Source organism: Nipponia nippon, unplaced genomic scaffold (assembly GCF_047370975.1).
Source record: "Nipponia nippon isolate SJK-2023a ecotype South Korea unplaced genomic scaffold, ASM4737097v1 scaffold_2, whole genome shotgun sequence".
Classification (NCBI taxonomy): domain Eukaryota; kingdom Metazoa; phylum Chordata; class Aves; order Pelecaniformes; family Threskiornithidae; genus Nipponia; species Nipponia nippon.
The window spans coordinates 41,791,690-41,817,252 of NW_028262336.1; positions in this window are offsets into that span (position 1 = coordinate 41,791,690).

Sequence of the window (25,563 nt, forward strand, 5' to 3'; positions counted from 1 at the left end):
TCCATCTTGCAGGGGTATTCTTAAATCCTGCGCTGCTCTGGGATCCCAACTATGAAAAAATGGTAACAGGCTGGATAGACCTTCTATTTTTGTTGGTGCAGTGCACAGTAGAAACGTATTTTCCACAAGTTTATTAGGATGAAATAAATGGAGGAAAGAGAAAAAGGGAGAATATACTGCAGATACACATGAGCAAGGGCATAAGAGGCTTGAGTGTAGAAGATAAGGAAGGATGGTTTCTAGATGCACTCACCCTGAAGCTGAGGCTAGAAAATGCTGAGAACCTCACGAGGCAGGGTGCTAGCTCATGATCAGATGGTTGCCCTGTCACTGCCAAGTATTCTTCAGAGCCCTGTCCTTGGAGAGCTGTGGGTATGTGTTCCCTTTTCAAATGGCTAATACAAGACCAGTTCTTGGCAGCCCTGTGCTCCACAGGTATCAGTGTTTAGGCTATCATTAGCCAATTACTGACTTAGAGATGTGTAAATCTGCTTCTCAAGGCTAAGTTAACTCTTGCTGTCAGTGTGGCAGAAAGAAATTAAACACACACTATACTCTTAGCAAAGATTATGAGATATTTCTAACCTTCACAGGGAACAAGAGCTAAATTCAGAGGACAGATTAATTGCTTTTCTTACCACTTGCCTTCTGGATCTTCAGAAACTAAAACAAAATATATGAGGCTAAAAATCTCTAACATTTCCAGGTTTGAAAAAAAATCTATCTTCCTTCCATAAAGACTCGTAAGGCTTCTTTTCCCTCTCCTTCATGTAGTGCTGGTGGCTGACTGTTTTTCACGTATATCTTCTCTTTCTTTATAAGAGTAAATTCCTCCAAGCTGCCACAATCACTTTCATCTAATATAGGCTACTTCCATTTCCAGTAACAGCTCAAACTCCTTGATTAACCTAAACCTCAATTAGTCTGGCAGCTTAATTACTTCTAGAGAAATCCACTTCCAATAGAGAAGAATAAGCAGAATAAAGACGTATAGATTTTGAGACCTGAAGGGATCATGATGATCATGTAGTTTGACCTGCTGCACAATGTAAAACATCATCTACTGATTGCTGCATCAGGTCCTTCATCAAGCTTTAAATCCCTCACTGTAGTCATGTGTTATAGAGTGAAGAGCTTTCTCTCTAATTAGCTTTTCTAATATGTCAGCACCTCTTCTCACTGTGTGAATAGCTACTCATCTTCACTTTAAAAGGGAGGTTGATAAATATCAGAACATGTCCTGTGACTTTTCCAGAATGGTCCTGCTGATACATTAGGAAAAAAGAATGGCCACAGGCAAAGATTAAATATTTTGGATGTAAGGTGGGCAGCCAAAACATTGTTTTCCTTATTGCAATTGGACAAATACAAAGGGGAACAGAAGAATCAAGAGACAGAAGTTCAATACATGATGAGACAGTACATGTGTATTGGGCAGATGAAAATCTCCTACAGAAATGCAAGAATTCTGGTCACAGAGCAGGGTAGAGGACATCAGGAAGTATCTTCAGAGGCCAGAAATAATTCATTAAGCCACCTCTGTCCACTCCAATACAATGCTGAAGGGACACTTGGAGAACAGAGCATCAGACCGCTTGTGTGACAGATGAGTTGTTCTGGTGGAGTTTATCCATCCTGCCCACCACGAAATTTTCCAGATCGAGTTCATCATGCTTATCCTAGGACAGCAGTCTAGGATGAGATGAATGACAGGATGGGTGCCTCTCTCGGTGCACTGACTCTCTCAGAAGGGAGCCTAAATTACTTTAAGCCTGCCTTTTATTTGAGATGAATTTTCATCCCCTGTTGTACTGCTCAACTTAAGTATCAGAGGTTTGCCCTGAATACAGGAAGGGTATCATGCAGTTATATTGGCCCAGATGATGAGCAGTAATATAATAGGAAGCTACAATCTGACTGTCAGATCCTTACAAAATGGAGTTCTTACAACCTGAGAAGAATTTGGACCTTTGTCTGCTGTGTCATCTTTGCTTTGAGAGCAGCAGTTCTTTATAGATAGCACTTTCTGCCATAATTCATTTGAACAGTGTACTAGCAAAACAGATAATGAAGAGCTTCAAAACTGTATTTGTGATCTAAAACCAGAAAAAGACCTCTAATAACAACATCATTTATCCTTTTCTTGGCAGGGGTATCCAATATCTTTGGAAAGCTCCAGAAAATCCCACAACTATGGGAAGAGTTTGACCCAGCTTGGATCTCATAGTTAAATCATTCAGTGGAGTTCAGAGGAGACTGAAAATCTCACTGGAAAGTTTCCTTTAATCACAGGGTATTTTTTTTTTCATGCACTTGACTGAGAAACAAAGATTAATTGTATACATAAAAAAGGAGTGCTATCAACTTTTTTACTCCTTTAGACTTAGTCTATAGCTTGTTAGCTTATAAGCAGAAATGGGCAGGCCTGCCCTATTCCAGTCAGCTCCCTATGATTTTAGCTCATGTTTTAGAAACCTCCCTCTCCTAGAGTTCATGTGGAAGGACTGCTTTTCTATGGATTGCCTAGGTTTCAGAACACTAGGCTTATGTTGTAATAAAAACTGAATTTTCCACCATATTAAGACAGCTGTTAACATTTAACTTTGTCTTCACAAATATGGGTTTTTACTACCTTGAGAATAAACATATCGGACTGGAAACAATTAGAAGTAAAACATACATTCCTTTAAAATTGGTAATGACTGTACTGCTCAGAAAGAAAAAAAATCCCCACTTTAACTGCCTTTATGCCAATTATGGTTTTGAGAAAAAAATAAATACAAGAAAAATTGTATTCACTTGACTGGTATTATCAGGCACTGAGGAAAAAGGAAGTTTATAGGCTCATTCCAGGATAAGAGAAAGTTTGAAGAATATGAACTACTGCCTCCACAACCAGTTTGTTAGATTCTGAGTGAAAGGTATTGTGCCAGGATCTGGTCTGAATGAGAGACAATACAGCTGTAAATGTATTAATTGGAGATGTCTAGTAAGTCAAGAAAATCTCATGTTTATACAGTGCTTTTATCATGATAAATGAAACATCTTTAAGTGTATTGAAAGTATGCTTTACTTCTCCCTTTTTCTTCTGGAAATGCATCCCCTCTGGATCTCAAATTCCAGAGCTGAAGAAAAAAAACTATAACATTTGGAGAGGCAAACTCAATATAGTCTTTCCCCAGAATTTTCTCACAAGAGAGAAGCGATAATTCTTAATCAGATATGGTCTCTGGTTTTAATCACGCAGTTCAAAAGATGAGCCTGAATATTTTCAATGGGGAAAAAAAAAGTAATTCAAATAAGACATTAAGAAATAAGATTTTAAGTCATTTTCTTTCTTCCACTTAGGTACTGACTGTGCCCTAGACTTTCGCAGCTGGTTTGGATATTCTCACCTAGAGAGGGAAACACCTGAGGAAAGTGCTGGGGAGCCCTCCAGATTAGCAGTTGTTCCTGTTTCCTGACTGTTGCAATTCCGTTCATATTCTTTTTTACTCCCACCCAATTAAGCAACCTATGTTTCAATTCCTTTAATTCAAAGGGTTTTCCATTACAGCTGTATGCATCTGAGGATCTTCAGTTCTCACACCAGCTCTGGAATCCATTGTCAATGACCTCATGGATTAAATAAAGAAAAATGAAGACTGATAAACCAAAAAGCAAATCAGCAACAGCCACCAATATCAAAATAAACTGTCAGGCAAACAAGGGAATTCCAAGCCTCTGAGCTGGAGCCCACAAAAAGCTTCAGAGCTCATACTGAACTGAAAAAAATAATAAACCTCAGTGGATATTTCAAAAAGGATGATGCAGTTTTCACCTGTGTCAGCATCTGTGACTTTAATGATGTGACTATTGGTTTTATCTTCACTACTCCTGGATCTACGTGTAGCCTATAAAACCAGGAAATATTCTGATGCCTAGTTCTGTTCCACAAGTTTCTCCCCTCTGTAATATTACCCACTTTTCAGACAACTGTAAAAAGTTTAAACCTCCTTGGTCTCAGTTCCTTGAGTGTACTGTTCCAGCTGTGACCAGTTCAGTGATGACTGCAGCTTTGCTCTCAGCCTTTACACTTTGGCAATAAATTTTGTTGTGCCATTTTTTCCTTTTTTCAGGAACCTTTTGTGTCTACTTAACTAGGCTTACAACAGGGCAAGGGTTGGAAGGCCAAAGCTAAAAGCAAGCATAAAAATCTGTCCACAGTAACAGGAAACCTGGAACACTGCATACTGATGAAAGATTACAAAGTGAGCTTCACAAACTGGATGCATCTCAGCCACTGATAATGCAGAAAAGATACCGGGCCTGTTTGCTGAATAAACATCACATGGAAGTCATAGAAAACCCTGATATGGCTTACGCAAACATATTTATTTAGTTCACCTTGCCCAGGGATTTTCCACAGTAGGTTTGACAGGAAATAGATTCATTTCATGAGCTTTCCATTCATTCACAATGTCATTATTAAGGACAAATGAATGTTTCATTTTCTCAGTCTACGTACTTCAGGTAATATATCTCACAATAGCTGTCAGCTCCACTTAGAATATAATCTTTAATTCATAGGAGAACAAATAACGGAGGAAAGGTGTAGGTAACAGGTATAAACTTATTTTTGCAACCGACAGTTTGTCTTTCTCAGGGACTCCAACTTCTCTCACCTCTTCCCCCCCAGAAAACCCGTATATTCTTTGGTCTAGCCTCAGTTTTCTCTTGCTACCTTTCAAAACAGAGAGCTGCTCAATAATGGTTCTCCATAGGATGTCAGTCCTTTCTGCAGCTGACCTACTGCTTGCTCAAACTGTGGTTTCAATCACCTTTAACATTTCTAATACAAACTCTCTTGTTGTTCGCAGGATCTCAGCTACAGGAGGAGAAGTCAAACAATGCTGATTTTTATTGTCTCTGCTTTGAGGGAATTCTTGCAAAATGCAGAATTGCTGAAGCTCAACTTCTGCTTTCACTTTGATAAAAGCACTAGGACAGTAATCCTTCCTAATGGCAAGGCTGTTATTAAAAATCATAGAAGAGGTTTTTATATGAAGGAATTTTATGTACCTGCAGATTAATGGTAATTTTATTGGCAGCTGCTCTCTTCCTTCTCTCCAACGGCTATGAGGGTCTATACAAACAGTTTTGACCTTGACAGGATTTATTCAGACTTGCAAAACCAAAGCAATGAAGTTAAACCACCTGGTTAAAACATATCCTTTTTTCTGACCACAACATGTGGTTTATCTTAGAAAATAATAATCTACATATAGTTTTATGTCTCTTTACACAGCCTTCTCATCATACTATCCTTAGCGAGGTATTGTCATCAGTTGTTGAGGAATCTGGCACAGAAGCACGTTGACCTGAAAGAAGACTGAATGGGAGAGGAAATAAAAAAAAAAATGTAATGGTCATATTAAGACCAGTATTGGTGTGTGAAGAAAACATGCTGTTATGAGACTTTGGCGTTACTGCTCTTTCCAGGTAGGTTCTGTGTCAGTAATTTTGAAAGCTTCAAAATACATTTTTTCATATATTAATTTTTAGACATTTTTAATGCTTGGTAAAGACTTTGCATCTACTGATGGGAACGGATAAAGCAGATGTGAGTAGCTTGGAAAAAAAGAGCAGTCGCTCTCTGGAGGTGTATGGACCAACAAGAGTTGCATATAAATTCTCTGTGAAGTACTTAAAATGCTGTTCTGCTATTTCTATCCAATGCCATAATTCTGCGCGAAAATTTACAATAAAGGTTTTTCAAGAAAAGAACTAGATTTGTTTCACAGAAATCCTATTCTGAAATGCAACCTTAGCTGTAGAATCACTCTCAGAACATTTTGATACATACATATCTTTGTCAGTCATCCTCCTCAGCATATTGAAGAACACACACTCAATCCCTTTATTTTAAATAGGATTTTACAAGTTCTCACCTCCTTTTTTCTTCCTTTGCAGAAGTTTGGTTCAGAGAAGACAGCAGAGGCTCAGTTGCCTTCTCAGAGGAAGTTACACAAAGAAATTTAAGAAAAGTTTTTTTTGCCAAAACTGCGCCACTATTTTTCTTTCATGCTTATTACTGAAACAGCGTTCAGCATTCATTTGCAAAGACCAAACAGGATCTTTACAATTTCTTTATGATTTTCCATCTTGTTTATAATTTTTTTTTTTTTTAAAGAACCCTTCAGAAATCACTAGATTTTTACTTACATTTTACTTCCCCCCACCATCATTAGGTCTGGCTCTGACAATAAAATATATACTGTATTGAGAATATAAGAACTTTAGTGTTCAGATATGGCCATGTAAAGATCCTCATTTGTTTGTAAACTGATGTACTTCCACTGAAATCAATGAAGCCATGTTAGCTTCCTGTTGAACCTAAAGCATTTTCAACTGAAATTTAGAACGAAATGAGATTACATACAAATTGGAAAAAATAATGTGGTGTTATTTCTTTCAAATAAATAGTATTACCTATCCTTAAAATGGAAGGTAATCTGCTTTTATACCCTGCCACAGCAGAGAAAGACCTATTTTAAGGTCATTAACAACAGGCAGTACCTGATATAACACAAACTAATCAGGCTAGCACCACGAGAATGGTACGACCCTGGCAAAATGCACCCTATAGTGTTTGTTAACATTATATATATGAGTAACGGAAGTAGGGACAGGTGACTTTTGAAGGACACTGCTGCTTGCAGGAATAGTTTATCATATATATCGCATATATATCACATATAACCTATTGAAAGATAAGAATATTCAGCCTCTCACAGCAACATATAGGAGCTATTTTGATTAAGGCCTGGCAAAGTAAAATTGCTTCATTATTTACTCATTGAAAGTAAATCAATCACTGCAGCATAATCCTATTGACAAAACCTGCATGGACATATGGTCTGTCAACAACATAAGTAATTACAACACTAAAATAGATAAGCATTCAGACCTTGAAAAAGACAAACTAGTCATTTTGGTTGTAGCACTAAAACTATCACACTCCTATGCCAAACAGTCACCAGGTTAACAAGCATTTATATCGATTAATTCATGAGAATGAAAAGGATTCTGATTCATCTCAGCTGCCCTTCAGAAGTACTCCAAGCTGTGACCAAAGGACTCTTAACACTGTTCCTCCTAAAAGGAGTGCTATTGTTGGTATCACTAGTATGTAGCACAGAAAACAGACAAGGCTATTTTTACTTGATGCATGCTGAAATAACGAGGACTTTCCACATTAGAGCTGTCATAATTAGCTTCTAGAGTGGATGATCCAAACCAGCTGGCAGCACACAAATTTTTTAAGCAACGTAGGACTTGACATTACAAGTCAGCTCCGTGATCTTATACAGTAACATGCTTTAAAGTAGAATAATTTTGGCTATAACCCAGGGACAGAGATGTGTGAAATATTTGATAGGCCATTATCAACTGTAACTCCACCTGCATTTTAAGCTGCTTCCCTAAGGAAAAAAATAATAATTAGGCAATCACCCTGAATTTGCTCACCAGTCTGCGTGGCGGTACCCCATCTCAGTAACTTGTAACTGTTTGTCCAATTTCAACCAAAGTTGACACAAGTCACAAAAACATTACATTCCTATAACATGTGAAGTAAGTAAGGGGGAGCAGTGGGAAGGAACGCTGTTAACAGTCCTGTTTCGAAAAAGGCTAGTTTATGTGTTTTTCTCTCTTTAGACATCAGAAAAATCTGTACTGGCACTTACTCCTGAGACCCAAAGGAAGACCTTGTTTTATTTTTAGCTCACACTGAGAACACCGTGTGGGAGACACGCTTGTGCCACAAGCAGGAAGTATTTAAACACTTATTCTTGGGGCTCTTGCCTCTCTGAACATTTCAGAAATGCTTCACTCTGATAATACTGAAAATGCTTTTGCAGTATCTGGATGTCCTCCAAGAAACTCTTTAGGCAGCCTTTGAAGAAGTCATCCAGAATTTCATTTTGCAAGACAGACTCATTATGCTACTGAATACATTTTTTAATGCATTCATTTAGGAATTCCCAAGGACAGCAATTTTAGAACTAACCCCACAGTATTAAAGAACCTAAGAGGCAACACTGTAACTCCATCCTCAGAAGTATAAAATGACTGGAGCAGCACTTTGGGAACTCCATCATCACAGGCCCCTGGAACACATTTGCACTGCACAACACCTATACAAAGATCAAGCGTGTATGGATTTCAAAACCGTCTTCACTATAGAATTTTTGCTCGAACGCTTCACCACCATTAAAACATTTCTTGCCTTTAATACAAAGATCACAATTCTTGGTAAGACTTCACTGTTCTCTTTAAAGGCTTTTGAAAGGGAGCAGAATTAGTTTTGGTCATGTAAAAATTCATAAAAAAATCAGTAGAAGTCCATCAGCATTTGGACAAATGATGTGAAGGAATCAGAACCTCAATCAGCTGTGAGGGATTCTTCACAAGCCTCGTGAGCCATCAAGTGCTATCACAACGGCAAATTTCTTACAAACAGTAGATTCTAAGCATAATTAGGTCAAATTGCAGAATTTACTATAAGTCTAATACCCATGCTTTCATTTCCTTGTACTACCTGTTCAATGACTACATTTCCTGGATAATTCAAGAAAGCTAAGTACCTCTGCATTTTTGACACCATGAAGGGGTTTTGGAAAATCATACATACATTCATCTTGCAATAAAGTATAACAGCTAAGAGAAAGAATTGTACTTAAATAGAAAAAGGCAGTTGGTGTTGCATTCCTCAGAGATTTCTACAGCATCAATAAGAAATATAAAAAGATGAATAGGACAGCTGAGGATGCGTGAGCACATGTGCAGTGTTGGATATCAGAAGTTTCAAAAAAGTAACGGTGTGGGTAGTGTAAGGGTGACTTTGAGAGTTAACTTTCTTATTAACTTTTAAAATTAAGCTCTGCTAAACTGATTCATGGAAAAGTTTTTAATGGCTCACAAGTTTAACTAAATTACTTCAACATGCTATAATACCAATTTATTTTGTTGTGATTTATTTCATATAAGAAGCCTCTATAACAAAGACTGTTAGTGTCTGTTGATCAATCATTAGAGGAATAATATAATTTAGAGGAAGAATCCATTTAGAGAAAATACTAAGTGACATGAAAATCTGTGTTTCAGACTTTTAAGGGTGTCCTGAGGTTTGAAAGCAGCTACGCTCTCCAGAGCTGAACCTAAACTTGCATGCTACCCAAAAAAAAGAGAAAAGAAGGGTGTAGATGAAATTTAGGAAAAATAAAAACAAATTTTAAGCTGTATGCTATGGTTGGAATCCTTCAAACCATCTAGCACTGGGCTAATTCTGTTCTCATCATTATAAGGAATGCTGGGGATAATGACTGGAAGGGATCACTCAGGCAGTGAGCTCTGTCTGCTCCTGTTGCAGAGGACATTGTTATACAGCCCCATAAGTATCTGCTAATGGATGCACAGTTAGGACAATGTCAATGTCAATGTCAATGTCAAGAAAACCATTCCTAATGCAGACTGTGTATGAATCTTGAGGGAGAAAATTATGCATGTGATTGTTCTGCTTCTTCATGGATTTGCTAAAATTACAATTTTGTCAAAGCTTTTCACAGTGTCAATGTCTTTTGTTGACTTCATATGTTATGGCTGTCATATATCTGTCCAATTCAGTAAGCTACTCAAGAAACTGTATAACTCCCATATATGTGTTTGCCATTGTGTGCAGATTCCTTATGAACAAGCAGTAACTGTTCATCTTCTTATCTATATTTGTGTAAAATGTGGTTTCAATAAATGGGTTATAAAATATTATATAAATGTATGGCAGCTGAAAAAGATTAATTCTCAGGTCAGGTGCAGAAGGACTTTTACTTGCAGAAGATATGTTTTGTTTATGATAGTCCAAATTAGAATATAATTACATTTTTCATTAGCATCAAGTAAGAGTGCATTTACCATTAACTAGCTACTGTGTTTAGTTGAATCTGTCTAGCAGAAAAGAGCATTTCGAAGTTATTTTTATGTAACAGACATCCCCAGTATTACAGGACAAAGGAACTGAGACATGAGTTGATGACCTGATGAAATCAGTTTTCAGATCTAAATAAAGGAAAGTCTATAGTTGTAAATTTATCTTAAAAAGACCCTCTTAAGAAAGGGGTGCCGAACGGACTCCACATCATGTCCTTTCAGGAAAGAAAATCCAAAGACCAGGTCACAAGTCTAGGGTTCTATGCAAACTCTCCTTTGTCAGTGGAATTTACGAGCCTGCAAGGTGAGTGGAACAAAAAAATCACCTTGAAGACAAACCAGACTGAGAGAGAACTGTATGATATGTTGATCCACTCTCTGTAATTTGATTTCTTCCCAGACACAATGACTAATTTCTCATGCTTGCATTTTGATAAAATAGACTCCCATTCACTTTACCTTCTTCTCTCCAAGAGAAGATCCTAAGAAGGGACCTTTTCTGCATCCTTCAACAACACATATCTCTGGATTTCACAACAGTATTAAGTGAAACCTAATTCTTTACACTGAAGCCAGACAGCTTCCTTTGCACTTTCCCTACCCACCAGTGTATCAACTGCACTACTCAGCTTGGTGTCATCTGTAAAGTTGCTGAGGGTGCACTCAATCCCACTACCTATGTCATTAAAGAAGTTGCTAAATAGTATTGGTCCCAGTACGGATCCTTGAGGGACACCACTCATTACTGGTTTCCACTTGGACATTGAGATGTTGACTGTAACTCTCTGGATGCAGCCATCCAGGCAATTCCTTATCTATTTAATAGTCCATCCATTAAATCCATCTCTCTCCAAATTAGAGGTAAGAATGTTGTGGCAGACCAAAAGGCATTTAAACAGAAATGCTCCATTCATGTAGTTCCAAAACATCACTGAATTAATCTATGAATAGGAGCACTACCAAAAAGAGTAATCTTCATATTGATTGTTCCATATCTTCAAAATTTACTGCACTTACTGCAGAAACATCCAAAAAGAAGTGTTAGGTTTCACACTGCAGTCAGTTGATGATGTTGTGAAGGTCCTAGTGATGTTGGCTTTGCTCTCCTGGAGAACTGTTCCATGGGTTTTTTTTTTGTCTTGACGGTCTTGAGTGTAGCAAAAGTGCCCTGTGACTGGGATACAACTTTTCAGCATATGTGATATCTGTGGCTTGGCAGGTCACCACACAGACTGACTGTCTGCAAATGGTGATACTTCTGTCCTAGCCTTCAATTCAAAATCTTGCTCAACACAAAGTAAGTTATTTTTAACACACACTGAAGAAATATATAAGAAACTATGCGTGATGACTGATGCCACTGAAAAAAATTGCATGCAGAGGAAGAAGCAGTGCCCTCCTATGACTGTCTCTTTTCGCTAACAGCTTTATTCTTTCCAAAACCAAACCAGAAAATATCGGAGAAAGCAAAGACATTGCCAGCTTCTGCCTGCATCTATGCTTTTTCTGCTCAGTCCTGGCCAGTCACATAAAAATGTTCCTTTTCTGAAGAGTTGTCTCCTACTGCTGATTCATCTCTCTTACAGGAATCCAGTTTACTCTCTTTTTCTTCCTGGGTTCTCTATGTAATAGAGTTCCAAAAGCATCCTCTACACTGAGCAATTTTAATTGTTGAAATGTAGCCTCAACCTTCCTTCCCCTGGAAGAATTTTGTTTCTCATCTACCTCACACTGGGATCTGCTACAACAGCTCCCAGGCAACAGCTGTGTGAGGGATGGATAGGCAACATTACACAAAGTAGGAATAGAATCACACTATATCTACATTAGCAAGTACTGCACTGCAGCACAGTGGGAGCCAGTATGTAGAATAAAACAGTTAGTGCTGAGGTTTCAACATCAATGCTATATGCATTTCAGGGGTTTTACTTTGGGCTAGCCCCGGTTTGGTCTGTGTAGAACCAATCCCATTAGCAGTTGGAGAGCATCAGGTACATTTCTGGGGAGAATCTTTCAGTTTAGCTTCACCTAGAAGAATCTAGTTTGCACAATCCAAAATCACTCTGCAATGCAAACCAAAACACAGTCTGCGGGGATATTGAGGAGATGCATTTTGAAAATATCCTTCTAAGCTAAAATAAAATACTGACTGGACTGCTGTATTTTAACCTTGAACTTCTTTTCTTCTTCCTTCTCCCCTTCTTTTTATCCTTCAGAATTGGGTATGAAGCAAGCTCTCTAAGATAAATGAATACAGTGTTCTCTTTAACAATAGCACGTGTGATGGTGGAAGGAACAGCTGAGGTAATATTATTTTCAGCTCTATTATACTTTTCTTTTGATTTTGTGCTTAACATTTGCAGAAGCACATAGTACAGCACTATCTTGAAGAACATTTTTTTAAAAAGTATCACGCAAAGACACATATCACAAAAGACTAGAAGAAAACAACTCAATCATTGTGAAAGAATGTGTATACAGGAAAGAAAAATATATTTCAAATACAATCTTTAAATTTGACATTTATTGTGCCTATATATAATTTTGAATATTTCTGAACTGTTAGGGATGGCTTGTTCACTGGTATCAGAGAATTAGCTGCTTCTTAAGAAATGTGATCAATAAATTCCAGTAAACTGGCAGAGTTGTCTAAGTTAAAAAGAAAGGAAAATAATCAACCCATAACTGTCACAAAAATTAAGTTAGGACGGAATGGAATAGAATCATGTATTAAATGAAGCTAGATTTTTTAAGAAAGAAATCAAGCCAAAGATAGTAGATATTTATTCATACCTGCCTGCCATCCTGGGCAAGGCAAATGAAGGAAAACTTGTGTTTTAGCTGACCCACATGGTAAGAAGAAAGTAGAAAAGTGAGTGTGACTTGAAACTTGTCACTCAGAAGTTCCAGAAACTAGGTGCGTCAATTAGTATACAGACAAAGAAGATTTTTAAAGTAACAGTCTGTAGACATGTAGGAAAACATATCCTAAATTTTATGCAGACAAAAAAATTCATTGCGGGAAGGCCTAGGTCTTGGAATTACACAGCCAGTTTCCTAGCATTCAATAATTTTTTCTTCAAGAGTTAGTCTACTGTTGCTATGTTTGCTTCACCACGATACTAAAATAGCATGCCTGACCAACCTTAATTTGGCTGTAGATGAGCGAAAACTCCTAGTTAATTGCTTCTTTCTGTCAAGGCCAGGAAAATCTTAATCTGGTTCCATCAAGGGAAAACGTTTTTCAATCAACAAGTTCAATCTATTAGAGTATTCTTTGCCTTACATGACTGTCAGCTTTCAATAGCATGCAAGGGCAAGCTGACCCCATCTTTCTTATGAAAATTTGTTGCCAATTTATACTTTTTATCCATTTGAGAAATGCATGTGCATTGAGGCATTGTGAATCTGATTTTGCCTTTTTTCCAATGTCTGTGTTACGAATCCCTTTACTTCCCGAGTCATGAGTCCCTGTCATAAGCATGCTGATCTCAGCCTGTATTTATACATATAAGAAAGTGTAGCAGTAAACATGCATGTTTTCCTACATATCTACAGACTATTACTTTAAAAATCATCTTTGTCTGTATAGTAATTGACATACCTAGTTTATGGAAAAATTTCATAGTTAAAACCAAAAGATCCTACAACTGCATTTGGCCTAATAATATCAAGTTCTTTTTATGTATAACAATTTGCTCTGTAAATTCCCTAAAGAAACTAAGATTTCATATTCCTAATCTTTCATCATAATTACTTTTGAAATGGAGAGAATTAAACTAACCACAACCAAGAAAAATTTTAGAAAACATAACTCCTTATCTACAAAAGACTTGGGTTATTTACTAATTTAATAAACTGAGAAGTAATTTCCCTCAACAGTATTTAGACATTTTCACTAGTGCAGACCTTAATCCATATGTCCCTATATTTTGAGGAAAAATGTGGTCAAACTCTTCAGAAATGCTAGAGCACAGGAGAGTGAAGTGCTATGCACAGATATACCCCAAATAGCTCTAAGTGAACTACCTTATACAGTGAAATAGGTAATAGTTTTGATGATAGTGTGGCTTTCCAATCTGCTGCTTGGCTGAGCCATAGCAATACAATTATACTGCTCAGTGTAGAGCTACCAAAGAAAATCAAGTCAGTGCCCAGATTAGCTCTGCCTGTGTTAAATTGTGCTGTGTAGACTATTTTACATCGAGAACCTTAACTCTATTCTTGGAAGCAGCTGGAACCCCAGATTCAAATTTTGTCCAGTTCTGTGGAATTTCCAAACTAAATTCTGAAACCAAGGTGGATTCAGGCAGACTCCATCTGGATTTTCAGTAAAATCTTATTCACTTCATTGTTTTCATTGGTTTGCATTTTGCTCAAAGCCTGAGACTCCCTGCTAATCCTTTTTATTTTTCTTTTTTACTTAGATCTATACCTTTTTTTATGAAACAACAATATTTTTGACACTGCCACATAACAGTTTGCTGTTCAAATACTGCCATATTTTAACATGTTTTGATGCAAATCAAAAGGTGTGAATTATGAGACTGATAGAAAGAACTTAGGGAATGCCTAGAGCTATTAAAGTAGTAGTAGATCTCATATTCTTTGACAGGTATGCAATTTTGAAAGCACTATTAGGAGCTAAAGGCAGTACTGGATTAAGGTTAGTACTCAGCTCTGCAGCTGTGATTAAATGCACATAGAACTGAGCTGTTGAGTGCACTTATTTTTAATGTAGTCTTTCTGTATAGCAGACTTTCACCTTGAACTATGCTTCCTTCAGAAAGTCTACTGAATGGTTTTCTCATTATAAGCACATAGTCTAAGGGGAAAATACCCATAAGTTCCATCCAGTCACAGTATGCAAATATTAAACAGTAGAAATTCTTAACATAACCACTTAAAATATTTCAGTCCAACCTCTTCCTGTGCCATACTGGCAGGTCATGAGCAATACAAACCACGGATATCACAGCGAGCCATGACATCTTTTGCCTAACTACTGATGAAACAAAACTGTGGCTTACAGATAGGAGGAAAAATTACAATAATAAAAAAGCAATGAAGAAAGGGATCTGGTGAGGTTATCCATTGTCAGCTACATTTAGAGCCATCTTAAGTGTCTGGGCACGTTATCTTTTACCTTTGTCTGTCACAAGATAGGAACTCCACCTAGATTTGTTTGTAATGCTTTAAAAGAAAGGTTAATGAAAACCAAAGGTTTGTAGAGATCAGTAACTGAATTTTCTATAATTAATGTGTGTTTTTCTCTAGAGGTTACTAGTGCATAGTTTGGAATAATAGTTCCAGTTAGAAACCCACTATGAAGCCTGTGAATTTCAGCCTTCGGACAAAGTCCTAGCTGCAAACAAACTTTCTGTTTCTTAGTCTGAAATATTTGACAGAAAAGACTGTAACTGTTCATATCTAACATCAACAAAGTGGAAAATATCTTTAAAAAGATGCATTTTCTTCCTTCCTTCCCTCCTTCCTTCTTTCTACTGAGAATCATTTCTGACCCATACTGACAGACCAGCATGTACTTAGTCTTAGTAGTAAGAAATGATTCTTCAGCACTGTTTGGAGGCAATCCTTAACCAAACACAAAGTATAACACTTTATAGTTCCTGTCTGGAGTGTACTCTATAAAGACATACTTTTATATTTTGAAGTCCACACATGAACTGTTATCACAAGAAGCTGTTAATTGTTGCCCTTTTATGTTCTTTTAAATATAATGCAAATCCTTATCTTATTTGGGAGTATTTTGGTGATCAGGAGCTAGTAACACAGCCTGAAAATAAACAAACTTTTGAAGTACCATGTGACTCTGCAGTGTGGTAATATTTAGGTTTAAATTCATTTTTATAACTGGTCTTTGTATGGAACACCTATTTAAGATGATGTGGTACCAGCTGCGGCCTATATTAGTATGACCATTTACATTTTATACACCACTGCAACTTTCTTATTGCCAACAATAGCATCTCTCATCCTCTTGCAGCTCTTGTTCTACAAGACGCTGGCCACGCAAAACATGAGGAAAAGCAAACAGAGCTGCCAGAAGATGGACTCTGCGTAGCAGCTAAAAACTTTGGGATGCTTAAAGAACTGCTCTGAAAACAAAAGAGAAACTCTGCATGTTAAAAAAGCCATTGTGTTCAGACATCAAAATTGTTGACTGATGCCTCTTAAAAGGCAGAGGAATATCTACTCCAAAGTTTATTTTTAGTCACTTGTGTTAGCCACCACTGCCTTTTACATATTTCAGAAGCTGGGAGTCAAAGCCCAATCTGACAAGGTTCTTTTAGATATTCCACACATGGAGGGTGTAATGTTTAATATCGAATTTATTTATTTAAAGATTATGTTACACAGGATTTCTGATTTAGCAGAGTGGTACAAAATATATTGCATAACACAATACAAATGTAAGTTACACTTAGCAAAATGCATATATAGCAATTGCAATAAACAGTTCAATCACAGTACCAATGTGATTCCCATTACCAGTCTCTGTAACATGCTTACCATCATGATGCTGGTATCCCCATTTGCCAGGAAAGCATATGTCGGTTGAAGCTAGCTCAAGGCCATTGCTCTCTCCAAAATTCTTTTGTTAGTTGTTCAGGTTTTATACTCTATGTTGGGCCGAGCCAGGTATTCGCACACCCCCCCCTGCCCTGTGCTGGTCTGGCTATCTCGGGGAGACGTTCACACTCTTCTAATGAACTCAGGGAGAAACATTTACACCACCAGTTGATCCACTCAACTGTTGATAGCTGTTTACCTAACAAAGGCCACTCTCTGGTCCCCTTGGCATTGAGGTAAGTCAGCTTCTTTGCAACAGCTGTGGTCAGTCACACCCTGCATTATTCCCTGAGCTTCATGGGCATATCTCCTTGCCCATCTCCTCTGAGTCTTCTTCCATTGTAGGGGTTTATTAGTCAGTCACGATTAGTCTTAATTTGTAGACTTAAAAAAAAATCATCAGGGAGAGTAAATTTAAATACAACTGAAAAACACGGAACAGAAAGTGCTAGAGTCAGTGAATACAGAAAAAAAAATATAGTATGAATATAAAGATGATAAAGCTGGAATTTAGCCATGCTCTTAGAAATGCCGTACAGGAGCAACCTGTTCTAGTAGGTGGAATACCTCCTTCTGAGGCACGCTATTCACAACCTGTGTCACCGCCTGGTATTACAGCTGGTGAAACTATCTAGTATCTATATAAACATCACTGAGTAACTGTCTCACTGTCATGAACTGACATTATTTTCAAAACATGCCTCTGTGGTAGGAAGATATTAGTCCCCTTTCACAGATGGGAAACTGAAGTCTGAGACAGACTGTTTTATCCAAGGTCAGTCACAGTATCTCCTGTCCGAGCAGGGAAAGGAACAGAGATCTCCACTGTCCTACACCACTACTCTGCCAACATCCCATCTAATTCTATCACTATGTATATATTGAATATGACCTTAATTTAGACTTCATATCGGCTTAAAATAAGCTGCTGCTTGCAAGCCTCCTTGCAAGCTTGTAAGGAGTTAACATGGTTGAAGCTAAAACTTTCAGTAAGTGCGAGTTATTTTAATTACAGCCCACAACAGTATGATTTTTTTTTTCTCCAAACAACAAGGACATAAGTCTCTACACAATAACTTTTTCAAATAATTAAAGAGAAAACTAGGTCAATGTCAAGGATTAAGTGGTACAGCAACACAAAGTTAATCAAAGTTAATATTTAATTCACCAGGAGAATAATGCCATTTTGTTGTGTTCCAGACTATACTTTTAAATGAATTGCTAAAATGTAAATATAATAGTGTTTCACTTTAGTTCTTTTCAATTCTTAGTCATTCTAACATGAGCTCTGTAACATCACATCTTCCATTGCTGTTAAAGTATGTAATATCACAGGGGTCCATGATTCCTGTAGCACAGTAGAATGTGTTATATCTAAAATCTGAAATTTCTAGTGCCAAATTCATATCATTAAGCCAACTATATGAACCTTTATAATCAAGGTAACAGTTATAACACTTTCAGTTTGTATATCCATAATTTTCACTTTCTTTGCATGAAGAAAAAACTTCAGAAATAAAAATAGAAAAAATCTCTTACTTTATGCTTTAAGATGGTGATTATCTGAAGAAGAACCATTAACACATGGGAAAAAAATACAGCATCTAATGACAAGCAGATGAAACAGGTGGCAAACAGAAAGAAATAAAGGTTTTGTTAGGAAAGCACAATAGGCAAATTTAATTCACTATTATATTATTGTGAATTTCTTGAATTCCTTCAATGCAGTGCCGGCATTTTTGTTAAATAATGCCTTTTTTTTCCCTCTCTGAGGAACATTATATTTCTATTGTCCTTGGTATCTCTTCAGATTTTTTATTAAGAAATCATTTCAGAAGAGTGTTTCTAGTGAAAAGAATACTTGGCTTGTCACTGTTCTTTGCTTTCTGAATAATGTACATCATGTTTTTAAAGGTCATAGATGGAACTTTTAATAAACAAACTTTTCTTTAGACAAAATCCCCTTACTTAGGTGTACAAAGTCATAAGCATTTTTGTTTTTCATTTTTGTTTACCAGACAGTCAAAGCATAGACACTGAGATAGAAGCTGAGCTGTTCTGCTTATGTTTTTGAGCTGACCACAACCATTTTAAATCCCAGAAAAATAAACTCAAAAAACTCTCAATACAGTCACTAAGTCAAGAAAATCAAGGAAACTGAACAATAAAAGAAGTGGATACAAGATAGCTTTTTTCATTGCTGAGTTACAAGGAAAAAGGCAAATCACAATATTACCAACAATGTCCTAGACTGTTGTTGCTATATGTTATGATGATGTAGCTAATGAAAGTCACAGGAATTTAGGAACTGTTATGCACAACATCCAAGCAAAGCTCCATTAATGCTAATGGAGCTCAGAGTAGCCTGGGACACCTGTAACAGATGCTATAAACTCCTCTGGACAGTGGCCTACACTTTTACAATTCTGTGAATTACCACATAAATTTATAACATATTACAAATTATCAGTATCATATTTTAAATATAAAATGCTTCTGCTCTGAGTGATTGCTTTTCCATAAAGAAAACATATCAGTCTATTGTGTGCTTTAAATCTCTGGACCTTTGCTCTTTTACCTTCACAGCACATCACAGTATAATTGCATATGACAGTATGTGTCTGTGTGGTATACTTGAAACCGTTAGACTGACAACTATGTACCATAAACTGCAGTCTAAAAATATCATTGTTAATGTGCTGAAACATTATCTTGTTGAGGTAATTTAGAGCTGTAACATGTTTCCTTTCACTTTCCCTGTCTCTAAGCTCTGTGGTGCAGTTCTCAAGCACTGTATGGTCCAACACTTCTATTGTCCAATGATCGTCACACAAGCGGGCACACAAAAAGGTGAATTTCAAGTAAACAGAAATGAAAAATTCACTCAAAGAACTGTGTCATAAAAACAATGGATGTGGTGCAATAGACATTTATGTGATTCAACACGGAACTGTGCAAGCTAATCAGAAGAAAATAGTGATTTTATGCACAGTTCACACAGCATGAATGGACATAAAACAGAAGAAGTGGCTCTAACATGTAATAAGAATTTACTTGCCTATTCTATTGCTTAAATTCTGATTCCTGAGTAGGTGGATAAATTTGGTTTTAATGCCATTCTACAGCAGATACAGCTTAAACTATCTGCTATTATTTTCCAAAGCCAAAAGAGACTATAGTCATAGCAGTGCAGGATTTGGCATACTTAAGACTTTAATGATCTACCCTGAAACAGTATTTGTGAGTATCTGGAGGGTTTATGTACTGAGAAACATGCAACTCTGCTGTATCCTTAATTCTGTTGTTGACTTGCTTGGAACAGTAGATAAACCACACGTACCTATTTATCTTTCTGTAATTTGTTATGAACAATAATGAAAAGGACACGCTTTGTCTGTCCCTAATATACAACACGTAAATAGGGAATTACAAGGAATTAGCAAAATCAGGCTCTGATTTATAGTGAAAAAAACCCAAACAAACAAAGCCCAACAGAAAACTAGAGGGGTAGATATGTTGGTTTGAGTAAGGAGAGACTGATTTTATTTCGTCTTTACAAAGATACTAAACTACTTACCCTCTGCTGGCTATGCTGAATATTTTTCTAAATATTACTAGCCTCATCATTAAGACCACAAGTTGCTCATTCTGTTTTAGGAGGCATGTTATCCTCTAATGAATCAGCTGCAGCTTTCATTGGAGCATGGACAAATTCTTCTCTACAAATAGAATTTCAACAAGTAACTTACAGACAATAGGTACAGAAGACTGGGTACTCAGAAAAGCTGCAAAGTCATCTACAGCTGCCTATATGCTAGTGCCAGGCAGTTTGGTAGTGTTGTTTTTGTACTTACATGCATAGAATTTGCCCTTCCTTTGCTGATGTTATGAGAAAAGCCTCACAGGCTTGTAAGAAAAGTAAGACAAAGCCAGCACAGTTTCGTAATGTCCTGCTGATAAGAATGTCTGAACTATTACAGTCTATTTGAAAATGTCCTTGGAGCTTTTACTTAAGGGTTCTCTAGGGGAAAGAAAAGAAAAGTCCTAATAGATCATTCTTCTAATAGTAATGATAGCAAATAGAACTGATATCAGTCAGCGGTTGTATATCAGGAAAAATTGCCTCCTGTTTATTTTAAAATGACACAGTCAAACCACATCTGCACTGTCTCATCTCACACGTTCTCTGGAGAAAGGGCTTCTCCTGCTCATTATTTAGTAAGGGAATAAAAATAGCAAAAAACAATCAGTGAAAAATGGGCACTAGAAGCCTTGCTGAAACAACACGTGGATATTCATAGTCTCTACCTACGACAACACTAAGTTGTTTGAGACAGTAAGTGAAACACACGCTGTAGTTCTGCTTCAACAGTGATGCATGGTATAGTCTGCATTTCTCTTTACCCAGTAATGACAGGAACACATTACTGTCCAGTAACTGAAAAATGGCTCAGGCATTCTTGTTTACTGATGAAATTTTTTTGAAGGAGTAAGAAAAACCTTCTCTGTATTGTGGTAAGACAAATGGTTTTGAGTTAGGCTGAGTTAGGCCTGGCTGGAACAAAGTAGGGAAAAGCAAGCTTGAATAGTGAAAGCTACAGAGAACCCTGAACTAGGAATCACAAGGGAAGAGAAGGCTGAAGACAGGGTTACTGTCTTGCTTTGTTTACTGATTATCACTAGATATTTCAAGTCAAAATCCAGGAAGAAAATGTGTCTGACACAAGAAAAAGTGGGGCTTTTTCACAATACTTTCCACAAAGACTACAAACAATATTCGTGACACACATCATTCTTGTGACGAAGAATCTTATTTCCACTACAGGTTTTCCAACAAAACAACTGCATTAACAACAGGAAAGAGGAGTCAAACGTATTTTTTATTTGTTTGAGCATGTAGAGAAGACCTGTCTTAAATATAAGCAAAAGATTTAACGAATTAAATATAAAAGAACTTGAAAGGAAAAGAAATCCTCTAGGCCTCTATTATATCCATGAGAAAAATGATCAGCTGCATCACTAACACAATAGTACCTGCTCAGAACAGAACTCTGGGACAGAGTCAAATCCTTCCTTGTGCGGACACAGAGAGGAAAAGAAATACTCTTTGTTATTGAAAAATCACATAACTATGCCTGTGGTTTTGGCCAGCGACATGCAACAATCTTGCCCACAGATTTATATCCAGTGAGAAGAAAGAGTAGTTCATTTGCTCTTTGCATGGAGATTAACTAAAGTAGATGGCCTTTATCCTCCCCAAACCTGAATGCAGGAGCAATCAGGTTTTACTCTTTACATACTTCACGGCAAAGTCTTGTTTATCTCAGTACATATTTTCCTTCAGAGGAAAGGCTAAAATGAGAAAAAAAAAATTATAAACCAAGAGGACAAAAAAATAGTACATTTGCATCATGAATCCTCTTGGTACGATTTAGCCATCCGTTGATCAAAACTAATTGTATGTGTAGACATAAAAGCTGAAGACTAATGATACAGTACAAAACTGCATAAACAGATTCTAGGGTAGCTTCTGCCTCCCTTGGGTCCTTATCAGTACAAGTAGCATTACAGATTTCAGAAGAAAGGTATGGAGCACAGGTTACTAGATGTGACAAAATTCAGCCTTAAAAAAGAGAAAGGAAAATTAAGTTTTTGAAATATGAGAATTCTGCTGGACAAAAAAGTACACTCAAATGGAACGGATTTCATCTATACATATTTACAAAGTATGCATATCTATATATCCCTCTATATATAATTATGTACAAAATATATGGACAGATTTCAGAAAACTGAAAATAAAGTCCAGACAAAAAAATCATCTAAGAAGAATGAAATGCTGTGAAGACAGAACGGGAGCAGGAGAAGCAAGACTGAACCCTGAAGTGTACAAAATGTGCAAATAAGACAATAACATTGCTTTTAATAACAATAAGCTGTAACAGCAAAGAACACGGAGAAACTTGTAGGCTTTGTCATCTGAGATGCCAAGAGTGTTTTCAAGGTCCTCGGTGTGGATGCATACTCCAGCTGCACCCTGAATCCAAGACATGATGCGGTTGTATCAAGACATGTTTCAATCCTAAATCATCCCCTCATCTCCAGTGCCTAGGCTCGGTGCTCTGTGGCACCAGAACTCGAGGACATAGAGGAGTTTGTACATGCTGCTCAGTGTAGCTATCATCACGTTCTTATTTCTAATCCCTGCAATGTGTGGCAGAACCAAGGCAATTTGTGTGTCAGACTCTCTGTAACTGCAGGCCTGAACATCATATGGATGATAAACTTTTGTAAGTAGTACAAGAACTACGTGCATGAAACCAGTCTCTGCCAGCAGTGCTGCAAGTGCTGCAACGTGTCAGCTATAGAAATGCATCTATTATCAGTTAAAAATCAATACTACCAACCATCAGGGTGGACAGCATCCAATTAGAACAAGTGAGAATGTACAAGAAAGTACATTATTTCATTTCAGTAAATTACCTTTTCTTTAAAAATGAATTTAATACTCTGGGCAGACTAAAGATGAACATGGATTATTTAGTATACACTAGACACAGCCTAGTGCCACATAAATATGTGGGTGGGGCAGAAAGCAAAATTGATTAGATCTCTAGCTTATCTATTAGTGATCTCGGATTTTTTTCACACACAACATATTGTAGTGTTTCTACAGCTCTGAATTCTAAGTAACAGAATGGTCTAATGTTGTAATGAATATGCAAGCTATGCAGAATGCAACTCCTGCATTCTTTTGCTAGAGCTTCTTTTGCTCTAAGATCTTCTTTGTGCCATTCCTATCTGTTCCCAGTGAATGAAGCCAGGCAGAAAAAGCCCAATAAGACAGGTAGATTTTCTCTGTTTCACTGGTGAAATGTCTGTTAGCAGAAGTGCAGCCAAGAAATTAGAAATAAACCAAGCCATTTGGTTTGAATTTAGGCATTACAGGACTAAATTGCAAAGCTATGATAGAGGTGAACTGAGAGAGAGAGGTTTGATTTAATTTAATTAAGTCACAAAGGCATGTTCTCCATCATTCTAAGTTCAGAAACATTTACACTCAGACCAGATTTCTTGAATTCATGGAAAATAATCATATGCCTAAAGTTAAGCACTGACAGAACTTTCCACAGGTTTGGGCCTTAAGTAATGCAGTTAACAACTGTGATAAAACACAGAATGTGGCATGGAAAACTAGGGACTAACTTGACCCCATAAAGGTAGGATCCAATTATATGAACACTGGTCAAGCTTCTGCTCCCCCTGATTACTGGCTGAGCACCTTTTAGGACTTGGCTCACCTATGACCTTTTTGTACTGTACAGACCCTGAATAAATGAATAAAAACCTCACCATAACTAGAGGATTAAGTAGAAACTAATTCAAAGACATCAAAAATATTAGCCATAAAATACTAGTTATTGAGGGAAAGGAATGGATGGATGGATGGATGGATGGATGGATGGATGGATGGATGGATGGACGGATGATGGATGGCTCTCAGAGTCAAAATAAAATGAGCTAGATGGCAAATTTACGTGTTCACAACCTCTTAGAACAACTTTCTCACACAACTGTTTGTCTGAATCACACTGCAGGTCATGAATTGTTTTGCAGTCACTCTTGTTATCCTGATGTTTTTTTTTCCATCACTTCTTAAAATAATCTATTTTCTGGGGGGTTGGGTGGGGTTTTTTGTTGGGGTTTTTTGGGTTTTTTTTTGTTTTTTTTCCTCCCCAGTTAATTTCCAAATCAGTGGATTGGATTCAGTGTTCTTATTTTTTCACCAAAAGATTTAGGACAAGCCCAGACTGGTAAATTGGACATTGAACTACAGGTTCAAACCATTTACCTATTCATTTTCAAAAATATTATGCCTGTAACCACTGGGAAATGGATTGGCATTCTCATTACACACTTCTATGATCTAAATAAAAAAGAAAACCAAAGCTGGCAGAGAAGGTTCTATGAAAATCTTTAAATCCGATAGTGAATCAAATGAATCTGTGTTGCTCTGTGATCTTCACTCTAATTGATTAGCGTGTTTTAAGAAAGCAATCAACTTTTCAGCAGTCATCAGATCTTGAACTTTTCAATTCATTAATACGGTCATGATCTGCTTCAGAAACACCTGCGTTGTTTCAAAATGGATAAAGTACATCCAAGTGGTGATATGTATGAATACATATTTCCAAGGCAAATTTAATATCATCCCTGGCATACAAATCTGAAATTTATGGAAATTGCTTCTTTTCTCTTGGCATAAGCAAAAAAAAAAAAAAAAAAAAAAAGCTGGTTTTCTTCTTGAACTAGGTTTTCTCCATTGTCCTGAGTTAAGTACTTAATTCTCAGCACCACAAAAAAGGACTAAGCATGTGAGACCATATGACCATAGAGATAATAAAGCTACTTAAATAAGAGCATAACTGTACCAGTCTACTGAAAAATGTCAACAAAAGAATTCAGTCAGAAGCACTCATTAAAGGATGAATTTAATGGAAATAAAAAATCGGATACATTTTTCTGACTATTTGGTGTTTAATTAAAAAAAAATCATATATCTCTTACATATCATTAAGTACCAAATAAATCTTTCGATATTCAGCAAAGATTGCTATCTATGGGGAAACTGTAGATATGCTTTGATTATACAAACTTTGCTCTGCCTAGTTATTCTACCCATCTTGTTTCCATTCCCTCCTGCATAGCTCTTGCCCTGCAATGAAGAAGCTAAACAAATGTAAAGTTGCTAAAGCAAAGAGCAATGTGTTTCTCTATACATAACTCCAGGGTTCATTATTTTTATACCTGTTTTCATCAGTTCACTATGGGACTGTTAAACTGTACTGTTTCACTAACCAAAATCGCTGGGCTGTGCAGAGTTACATGCCCTGATCGTAAATATGCGATATGCAACAAGGTTATCATGCAGGTACAGCTTTAAATTGGGAAAATAAAGTCACTCCTTCTTCATTAACCCACTATTTATCACTGAATTAAAGC